Source organism: Sciurus vulgaris (assembly GCF_902686455.1).
Source record: "Sciurus vulgaris genome assembly, chromosome: X".
Taxonomy (NCBI): domain Eukaryota; kingdom Metazoa; phylum Chordata; class Mammalia; order Rodentia; family Sciuridae; genus Sciurus; species Sciurus vulgaris.
In genome coordinates, this window is record NC_136471.1 from 128434693 (window position 1) to 128451406 (window position 16714).

At 40.9% G+C, this 16714-nt stretch overlaps 1 protein-coding gene across 1 annotated transcript in view; it reads left to right on the forward strand.

The window, feature by feature from the left end:
• GPM6B (glycoprotein M6B) overlaps nucleotides 1-16714 on the forward strand; it is a 163065-nt gene that overhangs the window by 25684 nt on the left and 120667 nt on the right. The gene's annotated exons all lie outside the window — the stretch shown is intronic.

Below are 16714 nucleotides of genomic sequence, written 5' to 3' on the forward strand. Positions count from 1 at the left end.
CTCCATTGCAATGTAACAGATGTTCAAAAACTCTAGCTGAATAAAAAAATAGAACTGATCAAAAAAATCATGAGCTCAAGAAAACATATAATTAAAAAAACAAGAGTCCTGGAAAAATGATACGGCCGTTAATTACTTTAGTGAAGTACCATAAAATTTACTTTTGCTGGAGTTTAGATAAGGTTCTTTTTACCTTTTCTTTCCCTGGGTTTGAGACCGGTCTCCTACTGAGCCTTTAGGCTTCCTTTATTCACATTTCAATGTAAGCCTTGACTGAGATCTGGAAGGATCTAACAGGTTTTAACACAAACTTTGTGCCTAGGGCATTTTAGCCATCTCATCAGGACAGGTTGGATGTCAAAGAAAATTATGAGACCTTATTTTCCATTACTTTTGAGAATGAAGCTACTTTGCTAAGTTCTTCACTGAGATATGCCATTGGTTATTGAGCTGTCTATGGCTGCTTATCCAGGATTTATTTTCCCTTTTGTGACTAACAAGTTAAATCTTGCTTCATAGGTAAGCTGAGGACAGGAGCTAGAAGTAAGTCCCCTTCTTGATATTCCTGGGGCAGAATATTGTCCTATGGTGGCTATTTCCTGTAGTATTGAACCTGTTGATGACATAATTAAGCTTTATTTTTTGAGATCTTATAATTCCTATTAGCTAAGAAGTTTAGGACTTCTGTAATGGCCTTTTGATATTCCTCCTGGGTGGAGGCACATAAAGGATGTCATTTACTTACTGGAGAACAATTACAGATGTTATATCTCTGAATTTTGTTAAGTCCTTAGCTAAGGTTTGTCCGGAACAGGTGAGGGCCATCTAAATCCTGAGGCAACACTGTCTAGGGTAGTTGAGATACAGTATCTGGTTCCTCAAAGGCAAACAGAAATTGCCATTCAGAGTCTAGCACAAACAGGAAAAGTCATCTTTTAAATCTAACTTAGTAAACCAAGCAGCAGTTGGAATACAAGATAAAAGAATATGGATTAAGAACTACAGAGTGGGGGAAATTACTGCTTCATTATTCTAAGGTTTTGGACTAGGCAGTTTGCTTTTTAACTCCTAAAATGGGCAAATTGCATGGACTATTGCAAGGCATTAAAAGTTTCTATCAGTTTGAATGATCTTTAATAAGTCCTTTTCCTTGCCTATATGTTCCCTTTTTTCCTTTTGATGTCTATTAAAAAAAAACGGAAGATGCAAGCTGGAGAAGATCATCTGAGGATTGAGCAGGGCCATGTGCCAATTTTTGTAATTTCCTCTAAATATTTGGGGCTGACTAAATGGTAAATTTATACTTTAAAAGTAGGTGGCCCTTTATGGATTCAGGATTCAGAGTGGTGTGTTTTCTTATTGCTTTCCTAAGTCTCTCTATGAAATAGCAGGACTTTCCTGAAGGCTGCATAATAGTTTTTTAGGCATCCTAACTCACTATTCGAATCCCAGTTAGGATGGTTTCTGGGAACTGCCTGTTCTCTAGATGGTTAATAGCATAATTTTCCAGGTGAAGTCATACCTGGCATAAGTTTTGAAACATCTCAATATTTATTAGGATCCTCCAAAAGCCTCCTTAAATTTATTTTTGTCTGTCTGAAGTTGGGAGGGTCCCCTCAATTTTCCTCCCTTAGTGGGCGATTCCTCAAGGCTTTCTCCTCTCATGGTAGAGATTATTGATGTCAAGCATGGTAACATATGAAAGGCACTTTTCTTGATCATTTGCAATTTAGCAGTATGCAGGCTAGTGGTGAACCTGGCAATACTGTTGAGAGAGAAGCTCCCTTCTGAGTTAGAAATATTAGGGACGTCTCCCTAACTTTGAGCTTCCTTACGGTCCAGAAAACCCGTCTCTCACTACCTGGCTTTGCCAAAGTTATTTCTGGCCTTCTTCGGCAAAGTGCTAGGGTCCTAGTTTGCCCTGTGCTAGAGACCCTGGGAGGATTCAGACTTAAGGGCATTACTGCTTTCCTCCTGCCACTATAAACTCCTAATTGTGAAAAACGATGACAAAAGTAAAAAAGCGTGCCTTTTGCCTATCTTTTTGCCCTGTAGACTAAAGGAATCTCCAGAGGGTGAGGGGACATCTATTGGTTGTTAGGCGTATAACGCCCTTTGCTTGGAGGGTCTCACGGGAGGGGTTTTTAAATGCCTCCCTCTTGCAGCTTAAAGAGAACACCATGAGCACATTTAAGCACAGGAACAGTAATGGGGAGACTCTAGTGTCTAGACTAGTGAAGGCTAACTATGCAAACAAAGGGAACCTGGGCATTTTCATACTAATCATCCCAGGCCTTAATCCTACAGTTTGAATTCCTAATGTCTGACCGGCAAGGGAAGGGGAACATCCAGAGGGAGTGGATGTGCGGGAGTGTTGTGCACTGTGCGGCCCATACAGAGGCAAAGGTAATTGGCGCTTTCCCTCAGTGCCATTCGTCTACCGATCACTCTGGATACCCCTCAGGGCTGTCGGGAGGTGGAGTCCGGAGAAGGAACCTTTGGGGTCCACCCGAGAGTAGCCCGGGCCGAGAACCCCGCAGTTGTTCCAACCCTTCCTCCACCTCCACGCATCCTGGGCAGATCAGGACTAGGGACACTGTGTACTGGCGGCAATTGCGCTCCGGGCCTGGACAGAAAAGTAGGAAACGGCTTCAGCACAGTCCAACATGCCTACAGAGCAGGTGATTGGAAACTTGCCTGGGCCGGGGAACCTCTCACCCGAGTCTTAAGAATGGCGGCTGCACTAACTGCATTTAAGTAGCCGACGGGTGCCCATTTTGCCCTCCAAAAATAAAGAGACAGAAAGATGCACCCCAAACAGATGTGGGGTGCGTGGAGAGAGAAGCTTACTTACCTCGGCGTAAATCTCGGTGGAACCTCCAAATCTGATACCGCCGTTTACCGGTGCCGAGTTCTGCTCCTTCTAATGTTGAAGATTGAACACTAGAGAAGCACGCCAAGGCAAGCATGTTAAGCAGGTTTTATTTAAAGCTAATAATACAGACTTCTCCCGGCAGAAAGAAGGGGGCCATGGCTGATGTTCTAAAGTCCCAAGAAGTGAGCGCACCCTACATCTTTTATAGGTTAAATTCTCTTTTGTTCTCCAGTTCTCTTCCTCCTTATCTCTCCTTCCTGCCTAAGTGACTAGGCCTGGTTTTGCATTAAGTGAGAAGCCATGGGCAGGGGGAGGGCCAAGGTGATTCAGGCAGGTAAGGGCCCAGGGGACATTAATTAGCAGCTCCTTGTTTGCAGTCCTTGATAAAGGCAGGTAAATTTGGTAATCAATGGGCTCCGGAGATCCTTGACATTCCATTCTTCCAGGGGCAGTCTCCAACTTCCAGAGGCAGATGATTTTATGGCCTCCATTTCCTCGATTTGACCCGATCCCCTATTTCTACACTAACTACCTGTTCCCAATTCTGGCTTCAATAGTAGCCTTAGCATGCCAGAAGTTTCCATCCCTCTGATGTAAAAGTGTTAACTGGTATGGTAGCACTCTTGCACAAGGGGATCAGGGACCTTGGTTCTGCCTATCTTCTTCTATCAGACTTGGCCTCCAATTCGTGATTCAAGACAGCTGCTGCAGTTCCTGCCTTCACCTTTACATTCCTGATGATAGGAAGAAGAAAACAAAGGCAGGCCCTTCTCTTTGAGGCCATTCTGTAGAAGTTGCACATGTCACTTCTCATGTTCCAAAAACCAGAACTTGGTCATAGGATCCCACCTAGCTACAAGAAATTCTAGAAAATGTTATCTTTTACCTGGGCAGGCAGCTAAAAATATTATGGTAGAAGACGGAGGAAATGGTGTGAAATACAGTAATCAGTGTTTGTCCCATTTATGTGTTAAAAAGACAAGTAAAACGGATAAAAACAAACCAGATTTTTAGAATTCTCACACGTTAAAATAATTTGATTTTTCTTTCAGAATAATACTCTGGCAATCCATGTTCCACATTAATGCTGTTAATGTAAAACTTTTTTAAAATCCTTGTGGCTTATGTTATTAGTATTAGGAAATCCACGATGGAGAAAAGAGTTTTTCAAGCAGTTGAGAGTATTAAAGCATTTTGAATATAAATTCCCTACTTTGTGAAATGCTCCAGAACTAAGACTGTGGACAAGTATGTGACAAAGTATTGTTAACATTTGGAGGTGCTCACCTGATGCTTTTGTTTTACAAAATGTGTAAATTGAGGAAGGATGTGTTTTTGTGGTGTAAAATTATGCTAATATGAACTTAAATCCAACACTGAGGGCAAGCCCTCCTTCAAAATCAGGTGTTTTTTTGTAGTGATCTATAAGGAATTGAGCCAGGTGCAGTGTTGCTTGCCTCTAATCCCAGCAGCTTGGGAGGCTGAGGCAGAAGGATCACAAGTTCAAAGTCAGCCTCAGCAACCTAGTGAGACCCTAAGCAACTTAGTGAGACCCTGTCTCAAATAAAAAGGGCTGGGGATGTGTCTCAGTGGTTAAATGCCCCTAGGTTAAATCCCCGGTACCAAAAAACAAACTGATTAATTTAAAAATAAATAAATAAAGGGAATTGGAAGACTAGGCTCTGCTGTGATTGTCTTGGAATTTGTTGGGGGGGCGGGGATGGAACTGAGAGCCTAGTGCATGCTAGACAAGCATTCTGCCACTGAACTACATCCCCAGCCTGAAATTTTTATTTAAGATAATAATTAACATCTCCCTATGTAATAATTATATGCCTATGACTTTCAGACACATAAACTTATTTTTTTATTTTTTATTTTTTTTGGGGTTGTGCTGAGGAATGAACCCAGGGTGCTACACCCCCAGCCCTTTTTATTTTATTTTGAGACAGGGTCTTACTAAGTTGCTGAGGCTGGCCTTGAACTTGCAATTCTCCTGCCTCAGTCTCCTGAGTTGCTAGGGTTACAGGCATGCATGACCACACCTGGTCCATACAAATTTCTGATTAAAAAGTTTAATACCTTTCTTTGAAATAAAAAGTAACTATAGTCTATATTTTCTTTACACTGATATGAGATGGAATCAGTGATTTTATAGATCTTATATGTAATTTTCTTTAGGCCAAGATATGGAAACAATATAAACAGATTAAACTGGAAATTTTTAATTTTCTTCTCACAGTAGCCATATGAGGAGTCATTTTTAAGTAGTGAAAACTGTGTCAAGTACAGAAAGTGATTATTGTTCTAGTGGCATGTATAAAATGAAGCAACTGTTTCTCACAGTGCCCCATCCTTTGACTGATGAGAGCAGGGATCTTGCCTTCTCTAAGCTAAGTAAGTACCCAAGTGTTTCTTTTATTGCTTGAGTTTAGTCCTCTTTTCATTCACATTTTTAGCTCTCCTATTTAGATGATTGTTTTAATTAATTTTTTTTTTAATTTGAAAAAATAACCTACATTCTCCTAGTTGTGTCTATGAAAAGGTTTGCTTCAAAAGCATTTGTTCTCTGGTCTTTTACTGCATTGTTCTCGGCGCAAATCTCATGTAAACATCAAAATCATAAGAAACAACAGTAACGGAAGCCAGGCGAGGTAGTGCACACCTGGAATCCCACAGGTTCTGGAGGCTGAAGCAGGAGGATTTCAAGTTCGAGCCCACTCTCAGCAACTTAGTGAGGTCCTAAGCAGCTTAGTGAGATCCTGTCTCAAAATAAAAAAAATAAAAAAGGCTGGGGATGTGGCTCAGTGGTTAAGCACCCTTGGGTTAAATCCCCGGTACCAAAAAAAAATTTTTTTAAGTAATGAAGGAAGTCACATAACTTTGGGGGTTAACATGGCTTTCTGCAATCTGATTTTAGATGCTAATCAATTAAGCTTTCTGTACAATAATGGCCTTAAACAGTGACAATAGTTAAATCTTTTATTGACTCAGCATCACTTTGCTTTCTGTATAGCATTTTTTTTGTTTTTTGTTTTTTGTTTTTTCCTCAGCAGTAGGCAATACATGAATACAGAAACTGCAGAAAAGCTATTATTATGTTTTCTTTCAGCAGTGCTTTCCAGAATGGAATTTTAATAGAGGTGGGAAAGCACCATTTTGGATTTGATTCTTAGCTTTACTATAGATTAAGCCCATGACTACTTGGTGAGATTGTCCACCTTTATTCTACCTTGGCATTAGTTTTCTCATCTCTGAAAAGACGACAGTGAGAGGACAAAGGAAATAATGAGTACCCTGTATGGTTGGTGGCTTGCTGTCTTAAATGTCACAATTTATGACAGTATTTCAGGTCAGCCAGGTGATTGGCTATTGACGAGTGAAGTTCACATTTGCTTTATCTCAAAACATTTCCCAGCTCTTTGGAAACAAACTACATGCTCTGTGCTGGGAAATATGTAATAGTTTTTCTTCAAGAGGCATTTCGGTTGACTTAGCTACATTTTGTGAGTCATATATTCCAACTTGGAGCAGAGCTGCTCTGGTGATTTTGCCAGGTGAGTCCCCAGTAAAAGCAGGGAGCTCAAACTTGTATAAACCCCTTGGTGGCATTTTGTTTCAATAGAGGTTGAGATAGACTGATGAGCTGTTAAATGATTATGAAAACTGCCTGGTTTGGGAATTGAATTTGGTTTGAAAATGATAGAGTTTTCACCGCCTCCCTGACTTTCCAATACAATAGTTACTAGTCACTTAAACTTTAATTAGTTAAATTCAGTTCTCTAATCACATTAAAAATGTTCAGTGTTCATATGTAGGTAGAGGTTATTATATTTAGACAACCAAATACAGTACATTTCCCTTATCACAAAAACTTACACTGGGCAATGCTTGTTTGTAGGCACCTAAGAAAGAATTAATTATGGTATAGCAAGCAGGAGCTTGGGATGGAAGTTAAGAGATCATCCTACTCCAACTTGGGTCCTTAAAAAGCTGTGACCTTATCCCTAGGCTTCAGCTGAACACATCAATACAGCAACAGCGATTTCTATATGCTTCTATATAGTGATGTTCCAAAGCTCAGGTGAGGATCAGATGTAACAGGGTCATTTTATGGATTATACAGTGGGCTTTGGAGACAGACTACTCGATTTAAACACAGTTACCTACAAGTTAACTTCTGGGCCCTTTCTAATCCAAGAAACAGGGGTCTGGAGATACAGCTCATTTGGTAGAGTGTTCGCCTCACAAGCACAAGGTCTTTGGATCGATCCCAGCACTGCCAAGGGGGAGAGGAAAACAGGGGTCATAAGGTATTTGCTTTATGTGATGGTGTAGTAGTTGGTTTCATATAAGGGAAGTGCATAGAATAATGCCTGGTCCATGGGAAATGACTAAAGTGTTTCCGTTATTTGTTTCATCTATTAAAGAGTACAGGAGGGCTGGGGCTGTAGCTCAGTGGTAGAGTGCTTGCCTAGCACGTGTGAAGCACTGGATTTGATCCTCAGCACTGAGAGCAGAAATAACTGAAATGGGGAACAGACCTCAACGGATCAACAAGCTTTCTTTATTAAGCAGTGGTATGGCACATTTTCAGGGGAGAAAATGGCGACTACTTACAGGAGGGCTCTGATTTTTATAGTGTTTAAGTGAGATTTGAATCATCTGCAGAGTGCCTCAGTCGGGCAGTCAGGGGGAACAATTGTGCAAGTTCAAAGCCTAAATCAGGGAAACAATTGCAAAAGTTCGAAACCCACTGTTGCTGAGAAAGGGTGAAAGTCCCCTTTTCCTTGGGGTTTGTTATTTTCCATATCCTTCAAGCACCACATAAAATTAGATAAATAAAATAAAGGTATTATGTACATCTACAACTAAAAAAAGTTTTAATAAAAGCGTACAGGGAGTTATAGAAAGCTTTTATTATAATGTTTTCAGTTTGCTGGTATTTTTGTCTTTTAAACTGTATGTAACGTATAATACATGAATCTAAATGTACCATATTGTAGCTTCCCTCATCCCTTTACTGGAGATTGAACCCAGGGGTCCTTTACTGCTGGTCTCAAACTTGCAATCCTCCTGCCTCAGCCTTCTGAGTTGCTGAGATTATAGGTTTGTGCCACCGCACCTGGCTACATTGTAGCTTCTTGCTGCTTATGTTGTCCTATATAAATTGACTCCCTTTGGAAAGTAAATTACAGTTCAGAATGGCATGTTCAAGGTTTGTTCTTTTGATATGTCAGCCGTATGATTGGTTCTTCCCCAAAGAAATGAACTAACCTAATGTCAAAACTGAGACATAGTAAAGCAGAGGCTCCTTCACTGACATTTACGTTCCGTTCTCTAATTCATTAGACCATAAAGTCAATCACAAGAGCCAGGATTCTGTTCAGGAAGGTTTTTATCATACCTCACAGGTGGCAAGCATCTTTTCCCAGTGGGGCAATTTGACTTGAAGATGAGGGTGGTGCCAAGACAGAGTACTCAGTGTCCACCCCTGTTTGACATAGTGGTTGATGGTTTCCTTTGATGAGATCAAGGGTGCTGCAGCCTGGTAAGTCTCAACCCAGCTGAACCCTTACGTCACTTGGGGAGCTTTAACAATATTGATGCATGGTCCCACCCCCAGAGATTCTGGTTTAATTGTCTGGAGTGTGCGAGGATTTTTTTGAACTCCACGTGTGATTCTAAGATGCAGCCAGAACTGAGGACCACTGGCCTAGCCCACACCCAGTGATAAGGACTGGTCACTTTTGAATTATGACCCAGACATCTATGGTTAAAGGATTCACACCAACCTGGATAGAGGTAGCTGGTGGTTTTCACATGGCCCTGTCCAGGTCGGCCTTTTTCTCAGGGCTATGAATCCATGCAGAGCAGACCAATCAGAACCATGGACGATGAAGGTAAGCTGAAAAGAGAGAGATGTTGGATGACAGGTGCTGAAGGCATTACTGACAGATCAGTGGGAAAGATGGGTGAATCTAAGGGGAAGTCAAAGAGGAAGAAATAGAGAACCTTTTACTTCCTTTAAATAAAATCAACTGAACATGTCTAGGATATGGGAAGCTTAGCTAAACAGCTGTGTGGAGGTTTAGGTTGACAGACAGCTGCAGTGGCCAAGAGCGTGTATTTTGAAACCAGTCCTGTTTCCTTTAACCTCTCTGAGTTTCATTCTCCTCCTCCATTCAGTGGGAATAAGAAAAGGCACCAACCTAATTCCATTATGATGATAATTAAATGAGATGATTTATGTAAACTGCAACTACAATGCCTGGCCCATCATCAGCACTATAATTATAAATAATGAAGACATGATCAGCATCAAGTTGGTCTTCGTCATTATCTGTGTAATGAGCATACCCAAAAAGCCAGCAGGGTTAGTGGCTGCATAAATACAAGTATCTGGCATGGGGCTTGTTAATAGGGGAAACTGGCAGCTCGGCCGGGTTGGGGGTGTGTATGGGAACTCTGTGTACTCTGCAATAATTCTGCAAATTGAAAAGAGTTCTAAAATGAAACATTTTAAAAAGTTATTGCCAAGGTATACTGTCTCATTAAATGGGAACAAGATATTAATTAAATTATTTTTCAACAAATATTTGTGTGCCAGCAGTATGCTCAGTAAATCCAAAATTCAACCCCTAAAAAGAACCAATTTTTTTTTTGCAGTGCTGAGGATTGAACCCAGGGCCTTGTGCTTGCAAGGCAAGCACTCTACCAACTGAGCTATATCCTCAGCCCCAATATTTTTATTTTTAATATTCGGGGGGCAGATAGTTTCTAAGATACATATTTCCACATGTATGCAAAACCAGATTTGATCCATTAAATATTTTTTTGTCTATTTTGAAATAATGTTATAGACTGTAAAAATGGCACAAAGATCCTGTGTATGCTTCACCAAGCTTCCCCTAATGAAAACTTATATAACCAGAGTAGAGCAATCAAAACCAGGAAATTAACATTGGGACTGTTAACTAAACTACAGCATTTATTTAGATTTTACCAGTTTTTCCTCCAATGGCCCTTTATCTGTTGCAGGATCCAGCTCACGATCCCACATGACATTTACTTGTTAGTCACGTGTTCTTAGTGCACTCCAATCTGTGATAGTTCCTCGTTTTTTCCATTTCTTTTGGCCTTGATTCTTTTTGGGGAGTACAGATCAAGTATTTTGTGGCATGTCCCAGAATTTTGATTTGTCTGATGTTTTCAGGTCCTGCATTTGGGACAAGAATGCCACAGATATGATGTTGTGTTCTTCATTGTATCATTATCAAGAGATATGGGATATCAGTATATCTCATTATTGGTGGTGTTCACCTGATTATTTTAGTTAAGGGGGAGTGTGCAGGTTTTGATGTGGTTTTGTTTGTTTGTTTGTTTTTTGCCGTGCTGGGGATTGAACCCAGGGCCTTGTGCTTGCAAGGTAAGTACTCTACCAACTGAGCTACATCCCCAGCCCTTGATGTATTTTTTTAAAGACTTAATTGTTTTTTAGAACATTTTAGATTCACAGCAAAATTTTTTGTGTTACCTGGGATTGAGCCCAAGACCTCACACGTGCTAGGCAGGCAGGCGCTCTGCCACTGAGACACACCCCCAGACCCCTTTTATTTTATTTTGAGACAGGGTCTTGCTAAGCTGCTGAAGCTACCTTCGAGCTCGCGATCCTCCTGCCTCAGCTGCCCAAATAGGTGGGATTACAGGCATGTGCCATCATACCCAGCATATAAATTTAATTGATAATGGACATCACTTGTATGCCATGTTATAATGTAAGAATAATATGGGGGAATTATGTCCAAATATTAGCTGGTTTCAAATAACTGTGCTTTTGACTTTTTATGTGTAATTTTCATCATTTTCTCTCTGATCTCATTTGTGCTTTCAGTGACACCTGTTCATCATTTTCAGCATTCTGCCACTGATAGTGGTTGAGAAAGCAGGTAACCAAGCTGTTTTAATTGTGTATAAAGGAATAGGCTATAAATCAGGACTTGAGAGTTCTTTAGAAAGAAGTACATTCACTTCAATGGGTGTTCTTTGAACCTCTTTTTTTTTTTTTTGTCTCATTTTCAAAATTAAGTTCAATATTCAGTTGTCCATCTTAAAGTTAGACAAGCCTGGGTTTGACGCTAAGTGGTTAAGAGTAATTTGTAAAGTCAGACAAACCTGATTTAAATGCTGGCATTATCCCTCAGTAGTAAATTATTTAGCTTCTCCGAGCCATAGTCTCCATGCCCATAAAACCTCTCCTTGGGTGGTCCTAAAGAGAAAATGAGCAGTTATAAGGGGTGTGCAGATGTGCTGAGCCCTGTGTCAGTACGGTCATGTACTGCATAGTGACATTTTGGTCAATGGCAGACTGCATATACAATGGCAGTCCATAAGATTATAAATGAGCATAAAAATCCCTATCACCTGGTGACATTGTTGCTATTGCACACAATGTATCACCCACATATTTGTGGTGATGCTGGTGGACAGAAACCTACTGTATTGTCAGGTCAAAGCACAGCACGTACAATTACATACAGTTCATAAGGCTTGATAATGAAAATGAACAAATATGTTACTGGTTTATGAATTTCCTATACTATACTTTTATCATTATTTGAGAAAATATTCTTTCTATTTTTGAAAACAAGTTTACTATAAAACATTGTGCTGGGTTAAGCTGGCAGCAGCCCCACACACATCATCTTTACCATGTCTGTCGATCGCATCACTTCTCTTGTGCTTAGTTTAATCTCTTGTTGTCTTGGCCCTCGAAGCAATGGTCTATGCCATAGATACACCATACAGCCTAGGCGTGTAGTTGGCTGTTTCGTCTGAGTTTGTGGGGACATACCATATGATGTTTGCATAATGGCAAAGTTCTCAGAACATCTGTAAGTGACATGTGAGTATATTTGATAAGGGCCCAATAAACATCAGTTGCTGTCTTTGATATCATTCCACATAGGACTCTTAGGGTGGCTTGAGAGTCAGCAGAGCACAAAGGGATAAATAATTAGCTGTATGTCCTAATTAATCTGCAACTGGGCCATAGAACTAATAGAAGCCATGGAGGCAGAAAAAATGTAAGACGCTTTTGTACATTTATTTCCTCATGTTTAAGTGCAATTTGGTCATTCGGAAGTTAGTGGTCTTGTTTTTATGACCCTCATTCCAGAATCTTTCTGGGGATGACTACAGAACACAAAAGAACGTTTTTTCCATAACAACCACATAACTTAATAATAAAGGAGTCATATATGAGGTTTTAAAGCTTATTAAAATTGTTCATTGGAGTCAGTTTGGGGAATAATCTAATCATTGAAAAGAGTTTATGAACTTGGGCAATTTTTCTTTCCCAACAGTTAACTCTGTTCTTTGAAGTACTAGATTATTTCTAGTAGATTTCATCCTAAAATATGAAGGCCAATTCACTGGGCATTTCTTAAAAAATAAAATAACATTTTAAAAAATGCTGGTTTTTTCTCTTTGTCTAGTTAGGTTGTGGTTTGAAAGATATAAGAATTACAACATACTTCATTCATTGAGCTTAACATTTAATCTAAGCATAAATTGTTAGTTCAAAATAATCTTTTTGTAGTCTAACTCTATATAAAAGGGTTTATTTGTAATATGTTTCAAATCTTCAAAATATAGTGGCCAGTAGAAGAAAATTCAGCCTCCCCCCACCCTGCAATAGGGACATGGTGTCCTAGAAACAGCCAGACCTATACTAGATTCCATTTTAATGCTGAGCCTCCAAAATGGGTCTTTAGAATTAAATTTGGCTATTAGCCCAGATTTACTCAAATTTGTAACAAGCGCTGCTTTGTATTTCAGCATGTCCCAGGCCCCCAACTTTGTAACTGGTTAGGGGAGGGGAAGTGGGAGGAGGCACATGGACAAAAAACAAAAGCAGCTGCAGGAGAGGCAACCCAGTGAAGGGAGAGAAGAAAAACAATACCGCCATAGCAGCTGGGCAGATTCTCAAAAGAAGCGGTCCTCACTTTACATTTGATCAATCTGAAGTTTTTGAAGCTTTCAAGATGTTCTTTATTGAGGGAGAAGTGAAATGAAGTATATGAGTGAAACCAGCGGATTAATGCATAAATGAAACGAAGAGACCAGTGACTCTTGTATCAACAGTCCTTGCCTCTTTTTAGAATTCTGGGATGCTATTTAATATCCAGCATCAAGATGGTTTCAGAGGGTTATTATTATTATTATTTGCTTTCCTTTTCTTCATTTTTTAATTCTCATTGTTTCATGGAGGATATACCTGGATCAGGCCAAATCTTCTCACATCCAAGATCAAATAGGGTTTGTTAAGTGTACACAACATGTGATCCAAACTGGGAAGACAGGCAGCATGGTAGAACCTTGATCTGTCTATTTTGTGGAATGATACTATTGATCACAAAGATCAGAAGTAACCAGGGAACATGGAAGAGATAGAATAGCTGTCTGGGCTAGCAAAATGTCCCTTGGAGGTGACGTGTCCGTGTTGTACAAATGGCTCATGTATATGCACTATTTATGTCATTGCTTTGCTTAGCACCATGGGCAAATTCTGAATTTTACAAGGTGGCTCAGCCTGCAAGGAAATTTTATTATAGCCTGTCAGCCACAGTGTTTAAGAAACTTTAAAGAACAAAAATGAATTCTTAATAGAACCACATTTGAGTACAGGAAAATGGGATCTGTTAAAGACCACAGTACATCTTTAGGTTTTCTTTTCTTTTTCGCGGTGCTGGGGATAGGACCCAGGGTCATGTGGGTGGTAGGCAAATGCTCTACCATTGGGCCAAACTCCCAACCCCTGTAGGACACCTTTGAGCACCAAAATTTTTGATTTTTTTTCTTGAAGGTAAAAGTAGGCCTGAGTGGAGGATGCCATTCTGGGCCTTACTCTCTCTTGGATCCAGAGACAAACTGCTTGTGTAGCAGGATCCTGATACCGTACGTTCAGGCCTTAAGTGCTTACCCAGTCGAGCCTTAAGGATTCACTTGAACGCTTCAGACCCCCACTCTGGAGTGTCAGGCTAAGTCACAACTGGCCCAGAGGTTTAGAGAATTCCTGACTCTCTGAGTCTATCTACCGTTGGGGTCAGCAACCTGTTTCTGTAAAGAGCCATGCAATGAATGTCTCTCCCGACTATTCAACTATGCTGCCATCAAGCAAGAGCAGCACTGGACAACACATAAAGGAGCAGTGTGGCTGTGTGCCAATAAAATTTTATTTATAAGAATAGGCCGCAGGATGAAGTTGGCCTTTGTGTTGTAGTTTTCAGAGCCCTGCTCTGAAGCAAGGGACCTGTGGGGGTAGATCCCAAGAGAAACTGGGATAGAAAAATCTATGTATTTTCTTATGAATGTGGGCAATAAGTCACCGTCACTTAGCAATACTTTGCCATTAATAGAAATCACGGGTATTTTCCTATCTCGTTACAGTTGCTGTGGATATCTCATATCATTCTACTCATTACTACTTTGAAATCGTATATTATACCTCCACCAGCATTATCAGAATATATACATTCTACACTTATTATTACATATATTAATTATAATATGTATTATATGTATATATATATATATATTTCTATATACGTATATATATATTTTTCTGTGATGCTAGGGTTTGAACCACAGGGGTACTTTACCACTGAGTTATACCCCTGGCCCTTTTTGTACTTTTGTTTTGAGACAAGGTCTTGCTAAATTGCTGAGGTTGGCCTCAAACTTGTGATCCTCCTGTCTCAGCCTCCCTAGCCACTGGCATTACAGGCATGTACCACCAAGCCCGACACAATTTTTTTTTATTTTTGATGTCCTGCAATTTGTTTTTTTCCCGAATCCTAGGTATTTTATTTCACTTATTTAAGAACATTATTTGGAGAAGGGGGTCCAGAGGGTTAAGCTGGCTGCCCAAGGAGACTAAGAAGCCCTGTCTTACAAGAGAGCCTCATCTTGTGAGAACTATCCCTTTTCTTTAAAGATACTGTTCCTCTCCTCCCAGCCACTGAGAGGCAGGCGCTCCTCTCCAGCTCTGCCAGGGATGCCCTCCCCTGTTTTCCCCATCTGTGTTCCACCCCGCCTTCAAAGCCCTGCATGGATCCCTCCGGTCCTTCCTTTCTCTGACTCTACTACCCCTGGTGCCAGTCACAGACACTCACCCCCAGCTCTGCCTTGTGGTAGTGTCGTATTTGTTTATGTATATGTCCTGGCCCTAATGAGACCATCAGTTCTGAAATCCAATGGGTCCATGATTCCTTGAGGGAAGAAAAACTTCTGCACAGAGTAACACATTAGTATTGGATGGCAGTGACCATGAAGATGACCCTGTGCCACCCTGACCATGCTGGCGTCTCTCTTCCTGGAGTCTGGCCTTGCATTGGAGAAGATCCAAGATCCTGCATAGCAAAATGATAATGAACGCGAGCTTAGGCAGAATGCTGATGTGTCCATTCTGCTAACTATGTGCTTTGGGCAAGTGCCTGTCTTCATTTCTCTGAGCTTCAATTTCTTCATTGGTAAATTGGTGATCGTACTTACTTGATAGGATGTTGTCAAGAGTAAATAATATACTGACTCTAGAAGAAGAGCCTGGTCTGGTGCATGGCAGATGTTCAGTACTTGGGAGGTGGTGTTTGCCTGAGTTGGTCAGTAGCTGGATGCTTGGGGTTAGCCTGGTATAAATCTAGCTTCTGAGGCTAGCCCTATGAACCCCATGGAGATGGAGACATCTGAGCCTGTTATCAGAGGACTTTCACTTTGCAGAGTCAAAGTAGGTAGTGATGGACCAGGAAAGAGGACCCATTTGGATTCTTGTACCAGAGTTAAGCCATTGTGGCAGAGTAAAACTAAGGCTTGGACAAAGTGGCATGACAGCACTAGAGTAAATCTATCCAATCCACCATCCCTTATGATCCTGACACCCATGTCAGCTTGTGATCATTTCTAGGACCCAGTGTCCAGCAGCAGAGAGTCCTGGGATGGTTCCAGGAGCACCTGGGAGAATCAAACTAGAGAGATACCCATTTATATGAACTGAATAGCCTTCCCTTGAACCTCCTTCCACCTATTTTTTTTTTGGCAGTGCTGGGGATCGAACCCAGGGCCTTGTGCTGGCAAGCACTCTACCAACTGAGCAATCTCTCCAGCCCTCCTCCTTCCATCCTGATGGAGGCTGATCCTTTCCAGTACCTTCTCTTTAAGACAGGGTTCCATGGGCTTCCTGTGGTTCAAGCTGTGGCACTGCAGATCATGTGTTTGGGGGCACCAGTGACTCATTGGGATTGTCAGGGCTGTTGGGATGAGGAAAAATGGGCTTCTCTGATTGTATTGGCATTAGGTTGTATATGTGAGTCACAAGCCCTGACTAGGGTGGAGAGAGGGGTCTGAACTTCCTTTCCTGGTCTCCTTACAGACCTGCTGCTGGCCTTCGGGTGACTTCTGCAGGTGGGAGCTGTTGTGGCAGAGTAGAAGTGCAGGACTGAAGGTCAGAGTCCTGGATGTTAGCCTGGGACCTCTGCTAACTAATCTGATGATCTTGGGCAAGCCACTGAATCTCTGTGTGCTTAAGTGTCCTTGTCAAAATAGGATAATACTCTCCCTAGTGAATAAATGAAGTAATGTTGAGAAAACATTTTATGAGCAAGCCATTTTCATTAATGAAATCAGGAAACATGCTGGCTCTAGCTCAGAGGGCTGAAATGGTCAAATGAGATAATCAATGTAAATTCTAAAAGAAATCCAATTCACAATCACGGAATCGCTTTTAATAATAAACTAAGCGAGGGTAAACATTCATGTATTGTGACCCAGATTATTTGCCAT